The following is an 18,409-nucleotide window of genomic DNA, read 5'->3' on the forward strand; positions in this document are numbered from 1 at the left end:
TTGCTTCTTCCTACCAATTTTGCCTCACCGATGACCTTTGACAATCTGACCACTAGTACTGAATCTGAATTGTTAAGACATGCTATGTTACTGCGGCCTCCAGTTTCAAACTTCTAAATGATGCAAAATGAAAGCTATGACATACGCATAACTGCACTGCCGTGCTTTGAGGAAAAAATATGCTCATGTAGCCCTTTGTTCCAGTTGCATCCTTTTCATTAAGCACGTCTGCCACTGAAATTATCGTAGTAGATGTCTAATTTTTGTCTCATCAAAGATCTTAGCAAAGCAGTCTCGCACTACCCCACAAACAGTCTGTCTCTACCCACTATTCCTTACTCTGTTTGGAGGACCTAGCCACGTTCTACCCTCTTGCAGGGTAAGATGAACCTAGACAAACATTTCTTCATCCACCTTCTTAGCTTACTCCAAAAAATCTGACCATTTTTAACAATTTCTTTGCCATTCAAGCCTCCTAGGGGATAGATCAGCAAGCAGTTGCATCTCTTTCTCATGCTGCTGCATCCTTTAAACTGCTGCACCATGGTATTAGCAGAAATTGTCACCATTATGTCTGGGCAATCAACTGCTTATGATTCTCTGGCTGGAAACCAATGCTGTACTCATAAGGGCTAACAGTTAACAATGATATTTTATTAGAGGATAAGTTCAAGGATTGGCAGCTTACTCTGCTGCTGTTATGCAAGACCAACCTTCTCAATTAAAGCTCTGTTAAATCTAGCAGATTTGCCTCGTGTCTGTCATTCGTGGCTACCACTAAAACATCCTTTCTCTTGTTTTGTGTCGTTATCCACTCATAGATTACAAAGCAAATTCTGCCTTGGAGACAAAACCACATATGAGCAGCTGAAGACAGAATTTGGCCCCCTATTTTCAATCTGCCCAAACCCAGATTGTTTACTTGATTGACACTTTGTGAATTTTATTAATTATACAGTAGTTCCTCAGTCCCATTTTCTGAGATGTGAACTGCATTTTTAAATTATTTTTCCTACTTTTGTATTTTTCCCTATGGCAGAGTATTATTGTTATTTGTATTTTCTGCTACTGATCTGTTTCCTTTTCAACCTCATTTCTGGTATGTAGCCAACAGCAATGAACCAGCACTTTGGTTAATTTTTGAGTTTAGGTCCACAGCTGCTGTAAATTAGCATTGCTCCGCTATTAATCAGAAAAGCTTCACTGTGGAGATATTTGACATTATCTATCTGACGCTATGTAACTACTTGAATTCTTAGTATCTGGAGAGGTCACCTCTTGTTTTTAGCATTATGCAATCCCTTGTTCCTACCACACTGTGTTTTATAATCAAAGTTGAATCCATGAGCAACAAATCTAATACCATACCACACTTACCCTTAATTCACATCAGTCTAAGTAGACTAGAGCCACTTCTTGCCATTTTATCTCACCCTCAGAGTGAAGCAGACAGTGTTGGAACAAGGGCAGTGTTTCAGCCTATATCTCCTTCCATCCCAACCTCTCCTTTCCTGTGAGGAAACCAGATGACCTCTAGGAAAATCACTTGAAATCCATGCCATAAAGTGACAAAAAAGAAAAAAATAACCCAGAAGACTTTCCACTGTATACCCATGTGCTACTAACACCATACTTGACATTTTGTCTTTGCATACTTCCAGAAGGAAACAAAACAAAAATGATGGAGGTTTTATTGCCTGGTCTGAGAACAGGGCAGTTCAGCGGTGATAACGTAAAATAATTACAAGTGACCATCTGGTAGAGCACTTGTTTAGATAAACTTAATTGAAGCTGCAGGCAAACACTAGTACTTACTGGGAATGCTGCTTCAACACACCACACTACCACCTTTGTCAGAAAAACCTGCAGGGCACTTAGCATCTCGGGAAAAAGTAAACCTCCACAAGACTGAGGCAAGTGAATCTTGCAGAAAGTGGAAAGACAGAGTGAAATACAAAATGAAGGCGCTGAAACTCTTTTTCCCTGCCCCTGAAACGCAGGGTTGCAGACATAGCACTTCACTGCTGGGGCTGCCGTGCTTTGGGCAGTATTCAACCTCAAGAGAGGCAGATTTGACTCTGACTCTGCAGCAAGTCTTTCCACTTCTCACTGCCCCAACTTTCTGTATCTGTACAGTGGGGAAAAAATGATGGCAACATTTTGCTTTAAAAATCAATAATCATAAATTACTATAATCATTTTTCTTACACAAAAGTACTACAGCTTGCCAGTTTGTGTGGCGGAAATAATTTTCAGAGGCCCTTGTTAGAGCAAGAAAATCCTCTCGCCTGGTGTAGAAGTACACGCATGGCTGGGCTGGGGTGCATCAGGAACCTCCTCTCCCTCAAACCCCTAGGAAAGGCCATTTCTCTAGGATTTTTATGAGATCATAATTTGGCCTGCACAGTTTGCTTCGCAGAGCTCAAGGGAATCTGCAATATCACAAGGACTCGGTATGCATTTTGTCACCCAGCTTTGTGAACGCAGCTCACAGTCAGGTCAGGGGAGCACAGGAGGCTGCACTGGCACCTCTGCCACCACCTGGCTGCTGCTCCAAACAGCTAAGTGAAGGTCTCATTATCTGGCACACACTCAGCTGACAACTCATATGATGGCTCAGTTAATAGTAACTCACTATTATTTTCACTTTCTTCTTTCACAGGTTTTCCCACAAGTATGTCATCATCTACTTTTGAACACAGCATTATAGTACAGCATTATAGTAACCATTGTTCAGACAGAGAGATGTATAATTTCAAATGCTAAGTATGCAAAAATAACCCCAAAGTCTCCACGCATATAGTAGGTAGGCAACAGTTCTCTGTATCAAGCTAACCTTATTTCAGAAATAAGTCAACAGCACAGGAAATACATCTACACCAAAGCTTAATTCCTACATGGGTAATGTTTGCCTGCAGCACCCCCAGAATGATATACTGAGGAAAGAAGTGCTGACTAAATGATATACATTCGCCTCTCGTAAATTTTTAACCGGCCCTCCTAGCTTCTGTTTAGGCAGAACTGGACACACGTACTCTTCCTGTTGCATTTTTCAAGATGCAAATGCTTGGCAACATTTCTAAGTAGCATCCACTGTCCAACAACCATGTTCAAGCCAACAAGCGTCGACACTTCTACTCCCACCATCTGTGAAGGCAAAAGTGCAGCTTCCAACACATATACTGGTGCTCTCTTCGACACAGGTAAGGTGCTGTATGCACATTAGATAGTAGCATAGATGTCAGCACCCACAGAAAACTAGCGGATATATCTGCACATCTGAAAATATACTCAATAACATCCTCCCATCATAGAAAATCTGCCTTTGAATTCACTGCCAAAGATTAGAAGAGTTTGTGAGGATGCAAATTCATTCCATCAGCCACTCTGCTTCTTGAGAAGCTTCACATCACCAGGTGAAAACTGCATTCTCCTCATGGTCAGCAACAACACAGCCTGTCATCTCACCACTGAGAGCTTCTCAGCTCTCCACGGCTGCCCTACGCTAGTGATATGCCACCAACCCTAAGACCAGCTAAACTGCCCCTGATTTTTAAAATACAAAAAAGCATTTTCAAAAGCAAACCCCACTATTTCTGTAAATAGGCATGTCAGAGCAGGATAAACAGCTTAGCAGCATGGAATATTAAGTTAAATGGAGCATTCAGGCCAGTTAGATCAGCTTACAAGCCACCACGTATTAACTGCTTTGGACGATAAAGCATTATTCAGGCAGAGTAAAGGATTTGATGGAGACCATAAAACTAATCTTTGATCGTAATAAAAAAAGACTCCTAAATGACATCAAGATCACCACTTTGAGAATTCTGATAACCTTTCCATTTTTTCTTCCAGAGCTGAGAGGCCTGAGTTATGTATTACCAAGAGAAGAAAATCTCCCTGAAGGAAGACAAATTAAAAGCCACACAGATAGTCAAGCAGGGACACTATTCAAACCCAGACTGAGACAATTTCGACTATAGCAGATGTTGATGAAGGCTTACACTTTTTAAAGGACTTTTTAAGAATGACAGTCAATACAGTCCCCATGGAAGGGCAAAAAATTGCAAATATTTACTGAGAATCTTCCTCTCCTATTTTTTCTAAGCTGCTCCTATCCTTGATATTTTAATGGAAATTATGAGTTAATTAAGAAGATATTTAGCATTGATGCTACACATCTTAATGGAAGAGATATAAGAGGTTTCTTGTAAAACATTTCCCAGTTTTCTCTCAGTTTGCTGAGGTCAGGCTTCTGCCTGGCAATTGCGTGCAAGAGAACATTTCACATGAAGAAAGCCTCTGGAAGCCCACAGGATCATACACAGATGATTTTCCCCAAAGCCACTTGCTGTGGCCATAGCCAGAAGGAGGATGGGGCTGACGGTGAGTGCGTCGCGGCAGGTTATGGGCAGGGTGTGGAGATCACACTACTCTGAGACCATCACTCTGAGGTGTGTGGGAAGCCACACGCCAGTTTCCACACCACACCACTTGCAAAACTGCCAGCTCCTTACACAGACTTTTCTACCAAATGTTTTTCCCTGCTGAAAACGGGTAAAGGAACAGTCCTTTTGCCAGTCCAATTTTTTGCATTACAAAACCAGTTGTACTGCTGGTCTTTAATTTGTCCTTTTCTGACCCAACAGAGCTGGCAGCTCTGATACAGTGTTTGGCACTAACTGTAGACAGAGCAACTGTACCAGGCACAGCCTAAATGGCTCCTAACAAGGAAAACATGCTTGATGACTCATCTCTGATTGCATTTTAATACAGAAACTCAGAATTTTATCTTAAGTTCCTGGTAAAACCAACACCTGTCAAGGACCAGCACAACACAGACAAAATCCACAGAGCTTGTGCACATCGCAGCAGTGGTCTTTGTTTTTGTGGGTTTTTACAATCCTCAACCAAAGAAACATATTTTGAGCTTCTGAAACTAAATGTAGTCAACGGGGATTTAGCTTGCTGTTTTCAATAACGTCCAAAGCATTGTATGCTCCTATTCTAACTTCTCCATGTGTAGGATCTTACAAGCACACAAGCTACACATTAACTTTTATAAGATTCCAGGACCTACCTGCTGTCAAAGCGCACTTCTCTCCCACCAAGCTGGGAACTCAGCATCCATGGATGCTAAAACAAAGCTTCAAAACAATATCGCTAAAGGTTCAAAAAATACCTCATTGTCCATCTCCCTTCAACAGATGCCAACCTGTGAACAGCAAGAGAAAAGATGCCTTGAGTGTCTGCTGTTATTTAGGAAGTGAACCGCAACTGCCAACTTACTTCTCTCAGTTCTTCCCAAGTCATTTCTGTCACAGCTGAACATATTAAAATAAGAAAAAAAATTAAAAAGCGACAAAGAAACTATTTCTATCTAATTCTGCTGGAAAGACTGATCAGTCTCTCTGCTCCTTTCCATGGGATTTGGATCGTGACATTCCATAATACTCAGAAGGAGTTTATATTTTAAAGCAAAAATAAATAGGTGAGATTTATCATTTTTACACTGTTTTCATTCTTTTATATCATATTTATATCATCTTTTTATATTATGCCCATTATTTTATATTAGATTATATGGATATAACATAAATGTGTCTAAAATATGAGAAACTGCTCACTCCAATGAATAAGCCAAGCCTAAGCACATATAATAATGTTAAAACTGAATATTTCCAGTAATTGGATAATGCAGTCAGCTCAGTAAAGCATTCTTGTGCAATGACTGTGTGCTGAAGGAATAGTGTTTACAGTCAATAAAAGACACAATCAAGGCAAAATTTATCCTAGAGCTTTAAATCACCTTGAAGTGGTTTTGTCTGAGGTATCAGCTCTATTTTAGTAAAGAAATATTTCAGGTCTTGTTTTTTATATATAACTACTCCATGATTAAATTAAGAAAAATAAACACTTTAGAAGTATGTTTCTTACATATAGTAAACAACAGAAAAAAGAGAAATAGCTTAATTGATCCATTACTTAATTCAGCTACATGCCACACTCACTCTTCTTTTGAAAGCAATTACAGTACATGTACCAAAGTTTATGGATTGCACAGCATTTTCCAAAATGGTGAGCTATACCATATGTATCTTGTTTCAGAAACAGAATGGCTTTCACTGTTTTCAATAAGGCAAAGAAATGAAATGAAATGTTTACACACAAATGTTTTCCCTTGAAATCTATTTTATGTGAATCACTTGAGGCATAGTTATATATACAATATCTAGCAAAAGATCTGTCACAAATAACCTGTAATCTTTCACTGTATTATCAAGGGAGTATGTTAATAAAAAGAAGCTGTTAATGTATGTATTTCAATGGCAGTAGACTAAATGAGACACAGATATATTACTATCAATGCACGTTAAACTCCTGATACTAAGCTCCAGGTTATGAGGACATATTTATTTTCTTATGAGTCATTTAAAGGAATAAATATCAGACTATGTAACCCTTTCCTAAACTATGAAGGAAAATAAGGGGTCAGTGTAAACCCTTACAGAATTTAAAAGCTGTCAGCATTTAATGTGGTTCTCAACAGCAATGCAGTCTCAACTGGTAGAGAAATATGTGCAATCCTTTCAGTCAGCTGAAGAGCCACCATTTCAGACCTAGCTACACTGACATCGTGCCACTATTTAACTACACTACACCTCAGATGTGCTATCCTGTTCTTGAAAGACAATAGTTACCCTGAGTGTGCATAAAAAGGTTTTTAGAGGAATCCAGTATTACGTTACCTAATGCTTTTTGAAATTCCATTGGAGAGGAATGACAAGTTCCTTTAGTCCACTTTGCTGAGAATAAGAAATAAAATTTTCATGCACAGCTATTTATTAAGTTTCATGAGTAGAACTTGTCAAATAAATCCTAGCTGATGTTAAAGCATCAAACTGACAACTGAAATTGTGTTTCTACATCCAGCACATAGCACTTGAATATCAATAGTATCGCTTTTATAATCAACTAATGTAATTACATATGTAGATTACATAATAATGTAATTATATATGTATATTACATACATGCTTTGTATGCTGTGGTGAAGACACAGTGTATTAACATATTATATTTAGGCATGTCATCAACCTTTGTGCAGTTCAACTATATGGACGCATCTCTAATCTTCTCACTTGCATAATGTTTCATTAAAATTAATAGTTTACAAAGGACATTGATTAGAGTTCCCTGGATCTGAATCATGGAGAAATCACAATTGAGATGTGATACAAGTGAGAAAAATAAAAGAACACATAGAAACACAATAGCGATATAGAATCTACATCAGTTTGTATCATTCAAGTTTGACTACATGTATCAGCAAGACCATAAAAACCCAGCTTTCACCTCCTATTTGTTCATTTCACTTTGTGAAAAATACATCATAACTGGAAGGAAGCAGAAAAGAATTTCAGCTCAGTGAAAAATCCTGTTGTCACTATTAGATGCTGGCATCCATCCTCGTAACTGTTCATGACAACAAAGACCTTCCAGGATTTGGTTTGCTGGTAAGTTTTCACCTTTTACCTTTGCCACCATGGCTCAGTGCTTTGCACCAAGCCAAGAAAAATAATGTGATATATAACACAGAAAGCTTTGTGGTAAAACAAGAGTACTCAATAAATCTATGACGTAGTCTCACGGACATTACTGACAAAGAAATGCATTTTCAGAAAGCCAAGAAGGACAGCTCTCTAGCGAACTGAGTAAGAGTGCCTGTTGTGTGTGAACTCCCGCAAACTAAATCACACATGCTGGTCATCCTGCTGTAGGTTCAAGGCAAAGACACAATGGTGCAGAAAGCAGACTGGGAGAAGTTCTTCCACGTCTAGTGGATGAAAGCTGTAGTATCCGAGTCCAAATTTTCAAGTATTTCTGGCAACCTTCTGCCACAATCTATGACATCAGGTTGAGAAACAAGCTCAGCATAGAAAAATCAAGATCCTGAATAAACACAGAATGATGGAGTCATTGAATCATTAAGGTTGCAAAAGACCTTTAAGATCATCGAGCCCAACCGTAAACCGAACACTGCCAAGTCCACCACTAAACCATGCCCCTAAGTGCCCTGTCTACACATCTTTTAAACGCCTCCAGGGATGGTGACTCCACCACTTCCCTGGGCAACGTGTTCTAATGCTTGACATCTCCTTCAGTAAAGAAATTTTTCCTGATATCCAATCTAAACCTCCCCTGATGCAAACTGAAGCTATTTCCCCTTGTCCTATCACTTATCATTTGGCAGAAGAGACCAACACCCACATCACTACAAGATCCTTTCAGGTAGTTGTAGGGAGCGATGAGGTCTCCCCTCAGCCTACTCTTCTCCAGACTGAGCAACCTCAGTTCCCTCAGCCGCACCCAGACCCTTCAGTGCTCTAGACCCTTCACCAGCTTCTCTGCCCTTCTCTGGATGCACTCCAGGAACCCAATGTCTTTCTTGTACTGAGGGGCCCAAAACTGAACACAGTATTCAAGGTGCAGCCTCACCAGTGCTGAGTACAGGCAATTCCCTACTCCTGCTGGCCACACTATTGCTGATACTAATTCTGCTCCACATTTCTGGGCATCACTCAAGGCCAGGCTGTGCTTGGAAAGACAGTCGCTTGTAATAGCTTCTGGTAGGGAGACCCATAGCACATTCCTGTGCTCTACGTCCAACTTGCCCAGATTGAAAGCAGACTGCAACACAGCACAAAATATGTTGAACTGGACTCCCAACAAGAGCTCTAAGCCTGTACTTAATAATACTTCTGAACAAAACAAGAAAAAAAGTGGGCAAATCTAGATTTAAAAACAGGCTTTTGCCGCTGGTTGACTGACAGGGCAGACAAACCCCAAGGATATTCTCTACACAAGGGAAATGAAACAGAAATAAGGGATGGGAAAGGTCAACACAGTGGTATGTATCATACACATGCATACTAAATGACTAATATATGCTCCAAAAAGACTGCATTGCAGATACTAGCATTCACACAGAAAGACATAGACAGAATTTAGCCCCATACTGAGCATTTTGGGAAAACAGTCAGTACTTCTCAGAACTGCAGAACAACTGCTTGCAGCAAGCTCAGATGATGGATCTATATATTAGTAGTTACCTGCTGCTGTAGGGCATAACAGTCCCACTAAATACTGAGCCATAAATTGACTTTTCCAGTGCTAAGTAGCAGTAGTATTTAAGAATTAATAATTCATTATTAATTACTAATTTTATTACCTATAATGTAATTTGGCTCACGAATATTTATTTCCCCACAAATACTTCACCATCCTTTTTCTTTTTTTAATCTTAGCACTCCTACGGTGATTATATGTCTTTTTGTTATGCTAAAAATGTTCTTCTGGTTCGAAACGGTCACCTCTCAAATAGCCATATGCTCTTCCTTTCACTTTTTTTTGTGTGTAAAGCAATGCAAAAACGGGTACTCATTTTCACTTCAGTGGGAGCTTCTAGCTTCTAACCCCTCTGTGAGTTTTACCGAAATGTTTCATGTCTGAGCACCTAAAAAGTAGGGCATCCAAAATCAGTGGACTGTTTGGAACACATCGCTTGTTATTTCATCTTCACGATCTCGCTTTCCAGCCCTCTGTCAATCTCCTCCTCCCGGGGCAGTATCTGCTCGCTGCGCCACTGGCAGCATTACAGCTCTGAGCAAGGGCACAGCTGTGTAGAAAAAGACTTCATTATCTCCTCATAAAACCAGGGGTACAAACACTGCACAAGGCTTTTGTCCAGTGGTTACCCAGCATAAAGCTCCCCAAGAGGTGGTGGAGCTCCTTCCACCCCAACATACCCAACTGGAGCTTTTCTGCCAGCCACAAATGATGACACTGGCTCACTAAGCTGATCAGTACTGCCCATCTACTACCACTATAGGAATCAAGGCACCAAGGAACCAGCATAATCTTATGGACCCTACCTCAAAGAAAATCAGACTTAACAGGGGAACTTGCAACACCAAAGTCCTCAGCCACCTCCCTTCCCACTTCTCTGTTACCCTGGAAGGGTAGCTGGCATTAGAGGCACATAAGCTGCCTGGACACTTATGGAGACCTCTTCCCATCACTCCCATCTCACCCTACTCCACTTTCAACCTTCTGCTTTTATACAGCTTTTGCTTTTGCATCTTCTGCTTGCGAATTCTCTCCATCGGAGTTGCTGTCTTCCATCCTATCTTCACAAGCAAGGCCCTGGGACTGTTCTGAAGTGCCATGTACTACCCTAACATAAATAGCAATACGCTGCAAAAGTCAAACCATTTCCTCCGCACCTTTCAGAACTACTTTTGACTTGCAGATTGACTTTTCATCTAGTCACCTTTCTTAATTGTCCAGTACCAAATTTAATATATACTCAATAATACAGTAAGTCTCTAAAATTACTGAACAGCTTGTGCCAAACTGGAATATATCATCCAGACACACAGCTCTGGCCTAGCAACCCACTGTATCTTGTCAGGGAGTAGACGACCTCTTACAAAAATCAGAACAGTAAAAGAAGTTATTTGTTACACTAAAAATGTGAAACACATTGCTCCAGGATATGAAAACTAAGCAGAGTTTAAAAAAAGATTTTGCAGACCATAAGAAAAAAAAAATGCATATAACAGCAAATACTTCTGATTTGTATCAATCTTATAGAACCATAGAATGATCTAGGCTGGAGGAGACCTTCAAGATCATCATGATTGGAATCATAAACCTAACACTGCCAAGTCCACCACTAAACCATGCCCCTAAGTGCAACATCTACAAGTCTTTTAAATACTTACAGGAATGATGCCTCAGGCACTTCCCTGGGCAGCCTGTTCCAATGCTTGACAACCCTTTCAGTCAAGAAATTTTTTCTAATATCCAATCTAATTCTCCTCTGACGCAACCTGAGGCCACTTCCTCTTGTCCTATCACTAGTTAATTGGGAGAAGAGACCAACACCCACATCACTACAAGATCCTTTCAGGTAGTTGTAGGGAGCGATGAGGTCTTCCCTCAGCCTACTCTTCTCTAGACTAAACAGCCACAGTTCCCTCAGCCACTCTCATAAGACTTGCTCTCCAGGCCCTTCACCAGCCTCATTGCTCTTCTCTGGATGCACTCCAGGAACCCAATGTCTTTCTTGTACTGAGGGGCCCAAAACTGAACACAGTATTCAAGGTGCAGCCCTACCTGTGCTGAGTACAGGGGCACGATCACCTCCCTACTCCAGCTGGCCACACTATTCCTGATACAAGCCAGGATGCCATTGGGCTTCTTGGCCACCTGGACACACTGCTCGCTCATGTTCAGCTGGCTGTCAACCAGCACCCCAAGATCCTTTTCCGACGGGCAGCTTTCCAGCCACTGGTCCCCAAGCCTGTAGCTTTGCATGGCTTTGTTGTGACCCAAGTGCAGAACCTGGCACTTGGCCTTATTGAACCTCATACGACTGGCCTCGGCCCATCAATCCAGCCTGTCCAGATCCCTCTGCAGAGCCTTCTTATCCTCGAGCACACTGACACTTCCAACCAACTTGGTGCCATCTGCAAACTTACTGAGGGAGCACTCAATCCCCTCATCCAGATCAACCAGACCCAAAACTGAACCCTGGGGGACATCATTTGTGACCAGCAGCCACCTGGATTTAACTCCGCTCACCACCACTCTCTGCACTCGGCCATTTAGCCAGCTCTTTATCCAGCGAAGCGTACACCCATCCAAACCATGAGCAGCTAGTTTCTCCAGGAGGATGCTGTGGGGAACAGTGTCAAAGGCCTTACTAAAGTCCAGGTAGAGAACACCCACAGCCTTTCCCTCATCCACTAGCCGGGTCACCTGCTCATAGGAGGAGATCAGGTTGGTCAAGCATGACTTGCCTTTCATGAACACATGTGCTGCCTGGGCCTGATCCCCTCATTGTCCTTCACATTCTTTGGGCCCGGCCATCCAGACAGTTTTTTACCCAGCGAACTGTACGTCCATCCAAGCCATGAGCTTAAAATCATGCAACAAAAGTTCAGCCTCTAACTCATTAGAGCTACATGGGCATTAACTGTGTTTAACTTATTATCCTATAGACAAATTGGCACCAAAGAGGATGCTTAGATCAGTGGTCAAATACAGCAGGAGAATGACTGTGTCCAGCTTTGACCAAATTGGAGTAGAGAGGGGTGGCAGAGCAGAGGCCACAGGGATCTCCTGATTAAATCACCCAAGAGAGGTTCCTTCCAGGGTCTGGAACACACACTGTAAATTGCCAAACTACCAACGGGGCAGCAATATCTCCCCACTCCAGAGTCTTGCATAGGTATGTTGTTTAACGCATGTGAAATGATGCGACCATGATAACAGCCAAAGAAAAGCCAACTAAAACAAAAAGTAGTTCATAATTTCTATTACCTTGGTGCATTTACTATGACTTTACTAAGACGTTATACATTTGATTAATCCACAATAATTCACCCCCCATGTTTTCATAGGTTTCATTCCTTATCCATGCAGAATTTCCATGCTACCGGTAAATATGCCCAAGAAAGAGATTCAAGATTAGTCACTGGGACTTCATCTGCCCTTTCTGAGGTTGAATGTGGTAACTTCTGAAATAACAACAAAGTTGTTGCAGAACAGACTGTAGTGCATTAGTAAACACAAAAGACAACCTGATTCCATCACATCTATTCAAGTTAGAAGCAACTCCAAAATAAAAGTGACGCAAACAAGTTTAGAGTCTGGAAACAGAGTCCTCTTGATATTATTAATATTGTTTAGTTCTCATTACAGAGATGTGATATTGCTTATGATACAGAGGTTACTGTTTATGCTATAAGACTTGGCATGACTCTCACGCTGTTACTGTGGCATAAGTTCATGTCTTTAAATTTCCATTTATGTGAAGGGAGAAGCTCTCTCACATTTTGTTTGTTTCATTTTGTTCATCTTAATTTCTTGTTCTTTTGCTTTTCTGTTCACTGTATTCTGCTCCCATTTCTGTCTTCACCTACCTCCTACAGTCAATGTATTCCTAGCAAAAGATTTGGCAATTCAGTATTTTTATTTCTCATAAAATAAAGAGGAAGGTAAAGAACATTATCACCGTGAAGAAAAATTATCTGACTGATCTTGATTATTTTTTACATTCATTCTCCATCTTTCCTTAAGAGGAAAAAGCTCTCTTAGAAGCTTTTTCCATTTCCATACACTAACCATTACTAATCACACTGGTATCGATTCCGCCTGTGAAAATGTATTGCAATGAGAAGTTTACCTTTTGACCTTCAGTCTCTGCAATTCTTCTGTGATGAGCAAGCAAACACTTACAGTTCCCAGACCCAAAAGTGTTTGTAAGGAAACAATAGAAGGAAATAAAAGATACTGAAGATGCCTTCTAACCCTGTCTTGTCACAGACAGGATTTTTGCTTTTGCAGTAGGCACCTTCCATTTCTTGATCTTCCCATCACTTCGAGCTGGGATCTATCATCTCTGCTACTGTCATAGGTTTGTTTATACCACCTTTTCATGCAAATTCTCACAAATGACTCTTAAGAATGACTTGTGAATTTGCTAAATAATGAAGTCAGAACGCCTGTAGTTGCAAACCTCTACAAAGCTGTGAAGGCTGAGAAAGAGTGGTGAGAAACTCCTACTAAACATACTCATCTGAGCCATTAGCAACCAGGGCTCCCACACACCTCCCACGGACAGCCTTGCCATGCAGAGCGCTCCTGCTTCTGCAACCATTTGGTCACTGGGTTCTTTAGCCCAGTGGGCTTGAAACTACCAATGGACAGGCTTGTAGCTCAATCAGAAATATGGGTCTGCTGCCCAGCCACAGACCCCAGCCCCTTGGAGTCTGAATTCAGACAGTCCTCCTGGAAGCATCAGCTTGTGGAAAGAGGGGCTATGCCTACACTGCTAAACTAAAGCTATTCGAAGAAGTTTCCTGGCCAGAGAACACAACTGCCACAACCATGACATTGTCAAAAGGGTCCCTGGCGTGGTTTTGGCCATTCCAACTAACCTTATTTCCAGCATTTATTAGGCACGACTAGAGGCTTAGCACGTGCCTGAGACTAGTCCTAGTAGTGGTTTGGATGTGGCTAAGCTACTCCATAGGATCATAGAGCTTAATGGCAGAGACATGGACTGTTCTGCCACGGGTGGCCTGATGCTGCATCTCCCTTGCCAGATAGCGCAGCCCCTCAGAGCTGATCTGCAGAGCAAAGCAGCTCTGCTGGGGAGCCAATGTCTACACTGTACACTTCTATGGGTCTCACATTTGACAAGCTCTTTTTTGCTCCTGTGGACTGAGTGTACATTTGCAGCTGGAGCACATCAGGTTCCTTCCTGAGAATGCATTTTGTGATTTAGTTTCATGTGAAAGGAATCCAGCTCATGTGCTCCAAGCCCACTCTGCTTTGTTACCAAAACCGTACGTAGTATTAGGAGATGCACTTCAAAAAACATGAAAAGTAAAGTATTCTCCCACAAACAAAGGAGTGTTTCTGTCTTTTACTCATGTTTGTGTATATGTTCATTCCAGTTCTTTGTGATGATTTTCACCCATGTGGTTTCCTGATTGTGCTTGAGGTTATTCAGTGAAGTCCACTGTATACCACAGCATGCTGCACTTGCAGATAGGTTGCTGCTGTGACAGTTGTAGAGATGTGTTGGTGCACTCGGCATCTTAGAAAACAGAAATGTTAGTCTCCATTTGGTGTTTGCTGATGTATGGCTATTTTGCTTTCAGTGTCTAACCTCGTCAAGTTTAGGAATTGTTTGAAGACTTAGAGCAGAGATTATGGGGAAAAAATAGAATCATAATCCTTTTCTACTCTATCTAGTAACTGCTTACTAATTTTCTATATACATTTGAGTATCACTTGGGATGAATTAAGACTTGTATAACTTTCTGGTGTTTCATTCAAAGGTTTGTACTATTTTGATGCAGAAATGATCCGAGGAGTTAACATTAATCTTCAATTACAATAAACATTTTGTTTAGTATAGATGCTGTGTTATCTGAGGATGTGACACTGACAAATGAGAAATGATGTATGTTTTGGAGAGCTGTTGGGTTTTTAAACTGATTTTTCTATAGGTAGCTTTACGCCATTTTTGAGACGGATGATGGTGTCTAAAAATAATGACGTTGGAATAAAACAAGGGATTAAACAAAAGTGTAGTTTTGGAGAATGCAAACAGAATGTTTACCATACAAATAGTTAATATATTTGAATGCATGTATATCATCTCTCATCTTTTTGTTTCTATTTTAATAACATGGGGGCATGAATGACTACATTTCTGGCACTTGTATTATGTATATGAACAAAATGTTAATTTAATCTCTCTGGTTTACGGATACATCTAGGTACACAGAGATTCATACTCATGTATCCCTACCTGCACCTGCAAAACCCACCTTCCACACACAGAAATTGAAATGTCTTACTTTTGACCATTAATGAAATTAATGGATTTTGTATGAGGGAGAATTATAAAATCAGAATCACATATTTTGTGTTGCATCTGTTTTCCCTGTTATGACTAGGAACAGAGGAATCCTTACAGCAAATCATCTGGAACTTGTGTCAAAATAATGATGTCCATGCAGACACAGATGACATGATTACAGTAAAAAGCAAGTGAAATGTCATGTCATAAAACCATTATGTTTAAAAAGAAGGGAATAGTGCAAAATTTGGTATGTCAGACTTCAAATTTCAAGGGAATCACTATTACAACTCCTCTAAGTTTAACCTTCAGGAATTTGGTTCACATCTTTTTATTGGTGTACCTTGTATGACTTCAGCAATGTTAGCAATACACACTGAGAAGAGAGTTTCGCCCAACATTTTCAAGACTATTGGTATAGTTTGTGATACAACCATGTCAACACATACAGCCAAAACAGTCTACATGACATTCCTTAGCATCGAAGTCCTCAGATTTAATATAGTGCATAGCCATATACGACCCTTCTCTGGGTTTATGTCAATGACCTTAGGATATTGTTCAAGTCCAAAACAGCCTGGTCTTCACCTATATTTTAAAGTTCAACGGTGTTATTTCTGAGTGTTTAAAAAGTTAGCATGATACAATGATGAATGTGGGTAAGATGTGACTGTACCTTGTGAGTTTAAATGAAACAGGTTTCTTGTTATGAGCCCAGGAATAACATGTGAAGAAGCTTGTTAGGGGGTAAATTCGAACTGCATTTTGTAGTGGTTGCTCATGCCACACTCTTATGCCAAAGAAATGAGTGTGTGTCCTACCGGAGCAAAGAGTACACACAGAGGCAACCCACTGCAGAATTGCTGGAAAAATTCTCCTGAAACTGACATTACACTTCTCTGAGTCACATGATTGTGACAATTTTTTTGTGTATCACCTACATTATATAAAAAAAGAAGTAAGTACTTTTTTATCCATCTTGCTTAGGTAAATTTGTTCAGAGCACTTGAGTGCTTCTCTTTTCCAAAAACGTGTATTAACTACGGAGCATGGATGAAGAGAATTCATAAAAAGAACTAAGTTTTTTAGATACTTTTCACTGCTAGTATATTTGTAGGAAAAATTTTTACCATTCTACTATCTGTTAAACTCAGTCCATTTTAAACAGCGGATGTCCAAAAATTCCATATTACTATCAAAGTATTGAGTTAGAATGAGATTTTCAGACCTCTCTGAGAGAAAAGGCTTCAGGAGTCACTGGACAATTAAATCCTTTGTGTTTATGAGCTAAGCTTTTCAGTCAACCCCTTCAATATGAACATGACAGGATATTTTGATAAATGTTACCACTCATCAAATAAAGTATTTTCAACAAAAGGTATTTTACCAGCTCTATTTGCCACCTGCTAACATAATTAAGGCTATGGTTACAGTTTTTTTTCTCATTTTGAAGAGCAGCACATTTCAGCTAAGACTTAAACAACCTGTCGTTGTGACTTATGCCTGGAGTGCATTCCTATACCTACAGCCTTTGGATTTGCTCCCGGGCTCAATTCCAAAATGTGCAGTTTAAAAATAGTGCAAATAGGTGCTCATACATATTTTTTTCTTTATTGCTTTCCAGTATCTTAGCCCCACTTCCACGATACATTTTAAAAAAACCTCAGGGTTTTAATGGCCTTGGCACACAGCCAAATACATCTTCTGCCAACTTTAACCTATGCTGGTGTTTCAAGTAGCTGAGACAGTTCGCCGTGACACAGACAGGTGTTCTTAAATAAAGTCTGGTTTTCACAGGATGCTCAACAGTAAAATCAATACACCCACTTAGATAATCAAGTGTGAATACACATAAATTCAGGAGGTACCTGACAAACACATGCCATCGCGCAAGCCCAACTGCTCAAAAACCAACTCCCTCAAGGACTTGCCTAAACCAGGTCAAAGCCAGAGCAGGTTCCCTAAGCCACATACTAATGAACTTTCCCTTCACTAGAAAAATAGCCCGAGCGCACAACACCCAGTTCCTGTGCTGTTGCAGCTGTTCCTCAGCCTCCCAGGAGAGAGGGGTTCTTGTGAAGTCTTAGGTGTTTCCTCAAGCTTGAGCAATCAGGATATAAACCTTTCTCCACTCCTCTCTTCTTTTGGTACCTTTGAAGTCCTGGAGGCAGCAACATCTGCCAGAGGGCATCAGACAAATTGGCACTCACAGCTGAACTGTGGTTCTCTCCTAAATTTATTTCCAGAGGTTGATGTGAAAGCAGTATGAACAGATAACTATGATGAATCTGTCTACTCATAAAGATTAATTGGTTCCATTTGCTGCTTCTGCTATTGTTATTTAAAGGATCAACAACCTAATTTTCATTAATATTTTGCAGAAAAGAATATGATTTAGACTACTATGAGTACTCACCCATCTCCCTCAAGAAAACTGCCAAAGATAAAATTATAAATGCATAGGTAATTTATTTGCTCAGCCATGTGTATCAAAACAAAATATGTTTCTCTGCATATTCTGACCAACTAGCTGGCCACTAATACTTTAAGACTGTGCAACATAAAAATTAAATATGTTTTCATAACTGCAGTTGTCAGGATCGTAGCTCAATGTACTTTCTCTGCACAAAACAGGCAGATTTGAGTGAGATGGTAAAGCTAAATGGTACATTTGCCTTGGGAATTATCCAACAGCCTACATGGAATACACACAGTGAATTCCTTTTTCTAAAATAATGCTGAATATAGAAATTTTCCATGTTTTAAAAAACTCATACTGCTTCTAGGAACAGATGCAGACACACAGATTAAACTAGGAGAGTCAGAATAATCAACAACAAGATATACATAAAGCAAGACACCCTCTAGGCCCACAGCAGCATGGGACACAGGCAACAAAATGCTCAGACAGGTTTTACCTAGCAAGAGGGAGATGGTCTTTGCACGTGATAGACAGTATGAATA

This window comes from Opisthocomus hoazin, chromosome 2 (genome assembly GCF_030867145.1).
Source record: "Opisthocomus hoazin isolate bOpiHoa1 chromosome 2, bOpiHoa1.hap1, whole genome shotgun sequence".
NCBI classification, from domain to species: domain Eukaryota; kingdom Metazoa; phylum Chordata; class Aves; order Opisthocomiformes; family Opisthocomidae; genus Opisthocomus; species Opisthocomus hoazin.